This window comes from Rhyacophila brunnea, unplaced genomic scaffold (assembly GCF_057557595.1).
Source record: "Rhyacophila brunnea isolate RB1 unplaced genomic scaffold, BYU_Rbru_1.0 scaffold_5, whole genome shotgun sequence".
Classification (NCBI taxonomy): Eukaryota; Metazoa; Arthropoda; class Insecta; order Trichoptera; family Rhyacophilidae; genus Rhyacophila; species Rhyacophila brunnea.
In genome coordinates, this window is record NW_028233170.1 from 48736724 (window position 1) to 48748385 (window position 11662).

Here is an 11662-nt window from a genome sequence, read left to right on the forward strand (position 1 = left end):
TTCGAAATTTAAATTGAATCTATCTAGGTCTAGGTACCTACTCACTGTATTAAAAATATGTAGGCATAAAAAACGTAAGTACTACATAAGCGTGAAGTTCGGTACTTAGTTTTGTAGTAGAGCGACGTCAAGCGTCATGAAAACGATGCAATAGGCTTCATGTAAGAGCAGTCGGAAATAATAATGGTAACAATAATAAAATTTACCCTAAGCAATTCGAGCGCAGTAGAAGAAATCGCAATCTGGGCAATTTCAACTCGTTTGTTTTTAATTTTATTTAAGGGCAGAGAGACGCGGTTAGTAACATTGAGGGGCACTAATTAACAATTTCGTGTCTATGAAATATACTCAATAGATGTAGGTATGTACTTATATAATTTTAGCAAGTTCTCTCTTAATTTGGTTGCCCATTAGCAACGCATGATCTGCATATTCATAAGGGACGTGACTGATTTTAACATTGTCAGTCGCATTTGTATTCGCATTCGAGCGTTTGTTCCATAAAATCTAAATCGATTTACCTACCTACCTACCTACTTAATCAAAGAATTAAATTATCAATTTGTCAGAAATATAATCCATTTTATAGATTTTTGACATTTTGGTAATAATTTTATCACTGGTTTTGAACTGTTTGGAAGGCCCTTTTAATTTTTCCTATGAATCGGTTGCGTCATTTTCTTCAAAGAAAATCACTGCTACAAAAATATTATGTAAGTACCTAAAACCAATTTATCTCTCAATTTGTTCTCTTTTTCTTATTTATTATTTCTTTTACATCCAATGTCCTACATCATATAATTGGATATAATAATAATTTATAATAATATAACTACCTATGTATCAGAAAATTTACTAGTAAAATGAAAAACTGGTAACGTTATGTGTATTATCTTAAATTCATAAATTTTGCCGCTCAGAGCATCCGGCCCATTAGCTCAGTTGGTTAGAGCGTCGTGCTAATAACGCGAAGGTCGCGGGTTCGATCCCCTCATGGGCCAATTTTTTTTTCAACGTTCAAACATTTTTGTGTTTACATTTTTTTCTTATCAATATCACGTGCGCATGGGCTGCAAATGAATGAACGTATCACTTTATAAGAACGTGATACTATTGAACTTTGCACATCCCTGTTGGTCTAGAATTCGATGAAATTTTTCGATAACATGTAATTTTGTTTAATGCGGATAATGCGAACTGTTTATAAATATATTTTTATAATACTAATGATTCATTGAAATCATTGCTTCTGGCACAAACAGTCAGCGATATTTTAATCGGTCTGGAAACAGCGAATAATATTTTATTTTAAATAAGGTCATTTTAATCGTTATTATTAGACTATTTTGAGTAAGTATTACGTAGTAGAATTAATTATTGAATGCTTATAATAATAAAATTATACTGTTACCATTTAGGTATTATTTTTAAATGGTGGAAAAAAATATTAGGTACTTCACACATTATTTCTTCGGTGGGACCGTAAACCCTGTTCGTAATCCACTGGCAACGTATTTAAAATAAATCAATTATTACTTACTATATTTTCCACTTTATAATTATTTAGGTAAGTACCTACAATAATATTATAAAGTATTTGACATAGAAAATAAACTCTTTTTTCTCGAAAGATTGCCATCTAGCGGACTCATTCTGCGTTATAAATTGTTTCGTAAGATAAGATTTTGTGGGGAACAAAATGAGAATTGTGTATTCATTTCATTAATTTGTATTGTTCGTAAACAGATTATAAAAACTTACCCCCTCTATACACGTGCATTGACTTGCTGCTGACAGTGAGTAATTCAGAAGCTTCCGAACTTATTGATTCATGCATGAAATCTTGCCAACTTCACAGAGATCGAAATGGACCGGCGCGCACAGGAACGCCATTCCGGTTCATAAAACCTCCAAAATTATGGCTTCGTCTCGTGGAAAAATATTTTAACCGTCTGAGACCGTGATAGACTATAAGTAGGTACCTATAACAAAAATCTAACACAATTATTTTTATAAAATACATATAAAATTAGATATCTATCTATGTTGATATTTTCGTATAATTATCAAGCGTTCCAGTTCGTCAAATTTTCCATTTCGAGCGCTGCAGGATAATTAATACTTGTTAACAGTACATTTTCTTGTTATGGCCGCGATATACGCACTATTGCTGGCAGTATATCTATGCACGTGTTCAGGCGCTATGCAGTGACGTCCCTAAACAAAATGCCTCCCCTGGGCAACGCCAAAATCTCACCCCATTTTTTATACGGTATTTTGTATCATCCGTGCACGGTGTTATGGAATAATATATCACTTATATGAATATATCTTGTAATATATAAATTTATTAATAAAGGCTGCGCCAAACCATTTTGTTAGCCAGTAAGTGCAGTAACATGAAGTATCTTAAATTATAAAAGATGTTGTGAGCCCTTTGTTCGGGGCTTGATATCCGGGAGGCGAAGGCAGGACCGTCTGTCCGCCGGAGCTCCCGCGATGATTGTCGATCTCTTTAAAATGCCGTATCGTTAATTAAACATTTAATTAATAAACTGCCGATGTCAATTATGTTAAAATAACTCTGAATAAATTCAACCAGTTTAAAACGTTATTGTTTAGAGTTCATTATTGCCGCGGTAGTTGGCATGCGGCGCGACCTCCACCTTTGCGTTGCCGTGTTGGGCTAAGGCTTCCCAATGAAGCCGTTCCCTAACACGATATTTGGTGTCAATGGCAGTCTGGTAAATCCGTGCTATAACATTAAATTGGTGTCAGACAGTGCGATGAGACGAGACGTGATTAGACGAGACGAGATGAGATGAGACGAGACGTGATGAGACGAGATGAGATGAGATGAGACGAGATAAGACGAGATGAGATGAGATGAGAAAACCTGACAATAAGATCATCTCATGAAGAATCCGTAAACATACATTAATTAATGAAGAAAAGATGGAAACAGCAAAAGTACCAGTGAGACAGCAAAACCGTGAGTCAATCAAGTTAATCAACTCGATTTGTTGCAATGTCCATTCCCATGTACTTACCTATCCCAATTATATTGTATTATATTTGGTGTTATGTATGTTTTCTTATCAATTTATCAGTATTTCATTATTAGATTAATATCGCATAATAAATTGCGTAATTAATAATTTTGCAACTATAAAATATTTTAAAATCAAATGTCAAGAAGTTAAATACTGAATCTATAATTAAAGTAATACGTTTAATTTTTGAATTATCGACTAAGTGTCAAAAATCATAATGGGTTTCATTTGTCTGCAAAATAAAATCAAGTGTTAAAAATCTAAGCATTGTTGCTATAGCAAAATTAATACGTTTTATGAATTATTAATAACTATATCTCGGATATAACCGGAATAGTTAGATGTGCAGAATAGTCATCTGTTACGATTGTATTAATTAAAAGTACACTCTCATAAATTATCCTTATGTGTGAAACTAATCTAAATCGAAGTTAGAAAGTTATTATTGCTTAGATCAGAAATGTAGGAATAACGAATATTAGAATCGTCAGTAGGTATTCGTTATAAATCAAAATGTATCAAATTAAAATTCGTTATAAATCAAAAATTAATAATGTATTAAAAATAATATATAATACTCAGTTTTCCCTACGGAATTATAAATAATCAATTATTAATGTATTAAATATAATATATTAATAATACTCAGTTTTCACTACGGAATTATAAATAATCAATTATCGTAGGTTGTCAGTTAAAGACAAGTATCAAAATTACGTTATTAAAATGTATTGAAATAAATTTTCAAGATAAAATAGTAATTAACATAAAGCAAGCGAATAATTTAAATAGACTGAAATGTCAATTTTTTTAAGTATCAAAGTTCTTTGTAAACTCCCAAAAAAATAAATAAAGGGAAATAACACATGCAAAATATGATTATTATATGATAACTGTGTTTTATAAGCTTCATATTAAAATATTATCTTATGATGACTTTGTTACAGATCCCATACGAAATTTCGTGTGTTAAATACCTGTTTAAGACAATTGTTAAATAAATTATTTTTTAATATGATAAAATCGTGAACTACTTATTTTAAAATAATTATGGCAGACTGGTTAATCCGTGCCATAACATTGTTGGGATAGTGTTCAGGTGATAAAAGTTACTATAATCAATCAATATTGTAGAAAAAAAACCTATTATAGTTTGCGTAATATCTACACGCGAGAAAGCATAGTACATGTAGATTATGTCTTTTATAAATTTAAATTTCATGTTTTCAAAGTTAAATTGTGAAGTAAGATGAGTTCAATTGTGTTCGCTAAATGTTAAATGAATGTATTCAATTAAATACGAAAATGTGGTCCAGTAAAAACTACATTAAGCATTAAACTAATGCTAATTAAATGAAAGAAAGAATTATTAAAATTCGTATTTCCGTGAAAAGAAACGGATAATAAATGACAAAATGTGTCAATGAATATAGGTATTCAAAGAAATACGAAAATGTGGTCCAGTAAAAACTACATTAAGCAAACTAATGCTAATGAAATAAAAGAAAGAATTATTAAAATTCTCGTTTCCGTGAAAAGAAACGTATAATAAATGACAAAATGTGTCAATGAATATAGGTATTCAAAGAAATACAAGAATGTAGCCCAGGAAAAACTACATTAGGCAATCTAATGCTAATTAAAAAGTGGATAAAATAATTAAAAATAATTGTGTTTCCCTGAAAAAAAATGCGTGATGACAAAATGTGTCAATTTGAAACCGTATGCCGAGTTTTACGAGTTTTTATAATCTTTATCGATTAAATGCGCTTAGAGATCAAACGATCTTCTATATTATGTACAAGCATCAAAAAACCAAGTGGAGTGTTCTCTTATAAAATTAAATATTATAGTCATGTGATTTATGACAAGAAGAAAAATAATATTGCCAATCAGTTCTCAATTATACGTAAATTGGAAATCAAATAAGTGGTAAATAGATTTTAACGTGTTGCGTAAATCTTCATATTATATTGATAATTAATTATTGTCATAATTAATTGATGCGAAAGCATAAAACCTTATCTATATTTGGTGGGTTCGATTGAATTACACTTACAAATATAATCGCTGTAATGATAGTTCTTGCCAAGACACTTTATATTATATAGTGAAAGAAACGCGAAATCTTGAGCTGTATTTTAGGTAGTTTTGTTAAAATGTAAGATATCGTCAGTGATAAGAGAGGAGAATAAAAATAGAAGGGTTAGAGAAATATTGTTTTATATCGTAAAGTAAAAAATGAGAATTGAGAAAATGGTAGATAAATGTATGGAATGAATTATTTCAAATTAAATCAAATTTATAAGATCGATTGAGAACACACACGTAGAAAATTAAGCAATGGTTATCCTTATACCACTAAGAATAGAAAAAAAAATCCTTTTCGAAACAATACGTTAGAACGAAAAAGTTCCAGGAGAAAAAATGCTATACATTAGCTAGGACGTGTTTAGAGTGTCAAAAATTAAATACAAAATAAGAAATACTTTCATAAAAAAAAAATAGTGTACTTACCCAACATAATAAAATACATAGTTATGTTTTTGTGAAACGCCAGGTGAAAAGGGAGGTAGACAATTAAATAGATAGATACCTTACACCGTAATAAAAATCAATAGGTATGACGCTAGATAGCTGTCACGAACAATAATTAAAAAAATATACATCAAGAATACTTTTAGGTAAAATCCCATAAATTGCCTTAATTATTACCATGGGAACGTTTGTCGAATGCAAGTAAAAAGAAATCTTGCAATTTCCATAGAAATTCGGTTGGTATACAATAAATAAATTAATAATGCCGACCCTTACTTACAAAATTGTTTAGTATTTGCCCAGACAATGGTGTCAAGAATATTTTTGAAGTCAAATCCAATAAACTGCTATATTTATTACAGTGAAAAATGCCGCATTATGCAATTTAAGAGAGAAAAAAAGTATTGCAATATTCAATAGAATAAAGAAACCCCAAAATGGACAATGTATTCGTAAATGCCGACCCTTACTAACGATGTTGAGATTTGCCGGACAATGAGTTGTTTGTGCGGTGGCCAAGTACAGATAATTTGTTTGCCTATGCAGTTACAACAATGTAATTTTTAAAATCTATTATTTAGTTTAGATACCTTATACAAAAGTTAAAACTATAAATAGAATATTATTGCGTTCATAGAATCTATGAAATCTATTTCAGTATTCATTTCAAAACAAGATAAAAAATATCAATCAAGCACAATTTTGTTCTGTTATACGTAAAATATAGAAGCGTGTTAATAAGGAATATAAAGAATAAAATTAAATGAGTATAAGTAATAACTTATTATACTATATTAAAAGCATACGTTTTCTTAATAAATTCTAATAAATAAATCTAATAAATTCTCTTATCCATTGGAATGAAACATAAATGAAGTTAAAAATAAAAATAAATTAATGAATAATGTGAGCATAATGAAAAAGAATTAAGTAATCAATTAATCAAATCATTACTTTTATTGCATAATAACTGTTGTTATTTGTTATTTTATTAATATACATGTAAAACAAAACATGTAATATTTTTAGATAAATTTGTTGACAATCAATAATTAATTGTCAGAAGAAGTGATTAGAACAGTTCATGTTCATATAGATACTGTTAATCGAACAAGATAAAAATATACTTGTATATCAAATTAGACTATAATAAAATAATACAAAGGTATTATAATAGTTATATATATATAGTTATATCTATAATAGCATAATAGTATAATAGTTTAGTATAATAGTATAATAGTTATATCTATAATAGTATAATAGCTATAAAAATTATAGTATGCATTAGCTAGAAATTGTAATTCTGAGGAATGAATTAAATGCGTGAAATTAAATGCAACGAACTGCCAATTAAATATAATAAAATAAACATTTTTCTTTCTAGTTTTCAAATCCTAAGTTTGTAAAATGAGGTCTCATGAACCAGAGGTTATAATCCTCGTTGTATTAGATCCCATAGATAAATACATAAGTATAATATTTGAGGTGAAAATCTCAAAATTGAATGATGAATCGAGGTTAAAAATCCTCTCAGATTAAATTCTGTAATCAATGCGTTTATAATCAATTAAGATGTAGTGCGTAACGCATATTTGCAAACATGCAAAATTATTGGAACTATAATTATGTTCATAAGAAGAAAAAATTAAGCAAGAATCGTAAAAGTGAAACGATGAAATGTCATTTAGTTGTGCGAGTAAACAAAAAAATGAAGTACCTGTTTATGAATGTTAGTAGGTAACAATGAAAAAAAAAATAGTGTGTAGTAAATCCCAAAATTTTAAAGGTTATTGCACTACCTTTTGTCAAAAACCGTTAGAAATCGAAAGTGTTTTGTTGTAAACATAAATACAGATCAGCTGTTTTAAGAAGTCTATCTTTCGAGTAAAGTTATTGTCTATTATAAAATTAAAATCCAAATTATTGTCATTTAATTATTAAAAATCTCAGTGAATCAATTATTGCGTATATAACACTTATATTGCAAGTTAGACAATTATAAATAATTTTCCAATCTATCAAATAATTAAGTAGATTGTTAGAGACTAGATAGTTACCAACGAGTTATAAATACACGAGAGTAAAGAAATATTAATATCATACTAATAAAAGCTAATTAAATTTAGTGTATTATGTCGATTAGTTTTATTCTATCGAAATATTTTAGAATCTAATTTTAAATGTAAGTATAAACATGATGCCATACGTAATGTTATCATGAATGAATAAATATACGTCAATGTGTTAAATTTTGTTGAAGAAACAATGTGTCTAATTAATTAAGATTCAAAATTAAAAACAAACCATAGAATCAATGCAGAGAGAGAAAAATAAAGCTCTCTATAGGTACATATTATTTTAATGCGAATAAAATGCATTTTGTAAACAAGTATCTAATAAGAAAAGTATCTTATTATTGTTTGAGATATTAGAATGTGTATTTTAAACATTCGGGTTTAAAAAATTAACCTATTTTTCGATCGTTATTAATTCGAAAATATCGATTTATGATTAGAAAATAATCAAATTGTTTTAATAATAACATGTAAGTTATATTAAGAAAAAATTAACATACAAATCAAATCTCATTAGAGGATATTTTACTATTAATTTTATATAATCCTTGTATCCAAAATGTTCCAAATTCCTTGTAATCCTGTATTATTGCATTAATCGAAAAATCTGCGAAAAAAAAATACCAATTGGAAAAAACTAACTGAAGGATGTCACACAATTCGAAATGGAGAAAAGTGAATCTTATTATGGATGTAACAAAAACAAATATTATGCCTAAGCTAATAAGGCATCATCATAAACAATAATTATGAAATCAATTTTAACCAAGGAAAAATATTATTATCGAAATGATCATCATCAAACAATTATTGTGAAATCAATTTTAACCAAGGAAAATATTATTATCGAAATGATCATCATCAAACAATTATTATGAAATCAGTTTTAACCAAGGAACAATATTATTATCGAAAGATTATTATCAAACAATTATAATGGAATCAATTATTATCAAATCAAATAATTTACAAAATCAATGGAAAAAAGAAGTACTTAACAAAAATGTTAATTTAAGAAGAAGGGATGTCATTTAAAATATAAGATGACACTCGACAATTTACATCAAATGCAATCAAAAACATTTGAAATCAACAATTACATCAAATGCAATCAAAATCATTTGAAATCAACAATTTACATCAAATGCAATCAAAATCATTTGAAATCAACAATTTTACATCAAATGCAATCAAAATCATTTGAAATCAACATTAGTTATCAACGACTGATGTAGGTACTATACCAAGATGTTCTCAAAACTTAATCAATTCAAAGAAGAGGACAATATAATATTACCATTATGGAGACGAACTTATCACCAATGTAATCGAGGCCACAACTTATAGATTATTGAATCAAGGTCAACGCAGTTCTTCAATTCAAAACTGATGTCACATTTTTACGATGTCTTGAAGAAAGAAACAAACTACTCCACGATTATTCGACGCCTGTAAAGCAACCGACATCGAGTCTGCTACTTTACTCTAACATTGGGGTTGTTATGGAATAATATATCACTTATATGAATATATCTTGTAATATATAAATTTATTAATAAAGGCTGCGCCAAACCATTTTGTTAGCCAGTAAGTGCAGTAACATGAAGTATCTTAAATTATAAAAGATGTTGTGAGCCCTTTGTGCGGGGCATGATATCCGGGAGGCGAAGGCAGGACCGTCTGTCCGCCGGAGCTCCCGCGATGATTGTCGATCTCTTTAAAATGCCGTATCGTTAATTAAACATTTAATTAATAAACTGCCGATGTCAATTATGTTAAAATAACTCTGAATAAATTCAACCAGTTTAAAACGTTATTGTTTAGAGTTCATTATTGCCGCGGTAGTTGGCATGCGGCGCGACCTCCACCTTTGCGTCGCCGTGTTGGGCTAAGGCTTCCCAATGAAGCCGTTCCCTAACACGATATTTGGTGTCAATGGCAGTCTGGTAAATCCGTGCTATAACAACGGTGTCTTTTCTTGTCACCATGGACGTCGAAGGGCAACGGAAGTAAACTAGACATCGCGAACTCGACAAAAAAAATACAGTCATTAATTAATACATTTTGTTCCCAACCAGTGGGCTGAATTTATTAATGGAAAAATATTTTCGTTATTACTAAGTTTAGGTAGTTATTTCTATACCAAATGATTCTCCTCGATTTGCCGCCCTTCGAGTAACTGCCGCCCCAAGCGACGCTCTATTTGCCTACCCCCACGGGACGTCATTGGCGCTATGACACACTAAAAATCTTAAATTTACATAAGTACACACAATCTACGGAGAATTCCTATGTCGAGGTGTGTGGCACTGTCTCTCTTCTTGTGCGTCAGAATTTTTCATGCTTCAATTATTTTTTAAACTAAGATGTCGATAATTTCTAATGAAACGATCGCATCGTTTGCTTCATGGAAAACCGTCACTGCGTTCAAAAGTTGTAATATTTGTATTCGTTCGGCGTAACGTAAGTTATATGAAAGTATGGTGAAGCAGGCAGGTTATATAAAAGTATGATGAGGCAGGCTGGTAATCAAGGCCAGAGTAAATCCTCCGTGATGTCCTGCATTTTTTTTTATCGCGTCGTTATTTCTCGTAAGTGGTTGGTTATATTGTTGGTCTGCTTCATTCAGCTGTATGAGAAACCCGATTACTTACCCCTCTTTTTATTTAACACCTCTGTGGTTCCTCTATTCGCCGCCCTTTATTGTTTGCCGCCCCTATGCAACGCATGACCAGCCTAACTCCACGGGACGTTACTGTCCTTTATGCTTTAATAGCATTAATACTATCGACTCAGGTAGGTACCTACTTAATGTAAATTAGTTTGAGTTTTGTACCACATAATAATATTTCATTGGAACTGGTTTCAACCAAAGACGTTGTAGAATCGTCTAGACTAGATTCTTTAGTTTTGGCGACCGGCCGACCTTAAATTCGACGATGAACCCAGGCTCGCTAAAACCTATTCAGATGAACTAGTAAATACAACTCTCTAATAGTTATTGTCGAATAAGGTAGGTAGACATTGCCCCCACAAAGGGAGGCTGACAGGGCTCTGGGGGGGGGGGGGGTTCCGGCGTGGCGGGTTGACCAGATACCGTACATCAGAAATTTGTTGTAACAGTAAAACAAGTATATTATTGTATTTCATGGCCATTAACATTTTAAATTATATGATTGTGCTGTGTAATTTTTGAGGGTCTAGGACGATTTGGCACCGGACAACTGGACGCCACAGAATTTAAAATAAATATACGTTAGGTACTTATAGGTACTTTAAAAAAAATATTCAATATTATTATTTATATTTCAATGATTATATTATGATTTAATAGTTGGTGAAAATGTAAATATGCAGACGTAAACAATGATTTAATCGTGCATATTATGTTTAAGTTCCAACGAAAAAAGAGTTTTTTATTTTATATAAAGCCTTAGGCATGGTAATTCTCAATCCGCGATAAAGAATACATTATGTTAAGAGTAAAATGAATTCAAACTACTAAGTAGCAGATAGAAACTGAGTAAAATACCTCGTCTACACGTGTCTACGACAGTGCGGCGTCCAATTGTCCGGAGGCCAGTCGTTCCATTCCCATTTTTGATTATTGTGTGTCTATACTCTACAACTCCATGATTAAAGTAGATGGATTAAAAAAATAAAAAAATCGGTACCAATAATACACTAAATGGGTACTCTTATTTTGACCTGAAACACAATTTGAAACACATTGATGTAGTGCGTCACACGACCTTTAACCTTGATGATAGGTAGGGGGCCCGCCAAAGATCCTAGTCTGAGGGCCCGCTTCAAGATGTGGGGGCCATGTAGGTAGGTAATACTGATATTATCTTCTCATAATCTACAAATCGTCAATAATTGTTGTCAATTTACGTTGTATAGGTACTAAACTATGAGGATTTTATCATTAATATAGTAATAACCTAAAATGTTACAAAAAATAAACGTTATTGGTTTTATTTTCAGTATGTT

At 30.4% G+C, this 11662-nt stretch overlaps 1 non-coding gene across 1 annotated transcript; it reads left to right on the plus strand.

Moving 5' to 3' along the window:
• The first annotated feature begins 927 nt into the window (after positions 1–927).
• TRNAI-AAU (transfer RNA isoleucine (anticodon AAU)) lies at positions 928–1001 on the plus strand. Its single transcript has one exon. It is a non-coding gene; the product is annotated as a tRNA-Ile (tRNA).
• The last annotated feature ends 10661 nt before the right edge of the window (positions 1002–11662 follow it).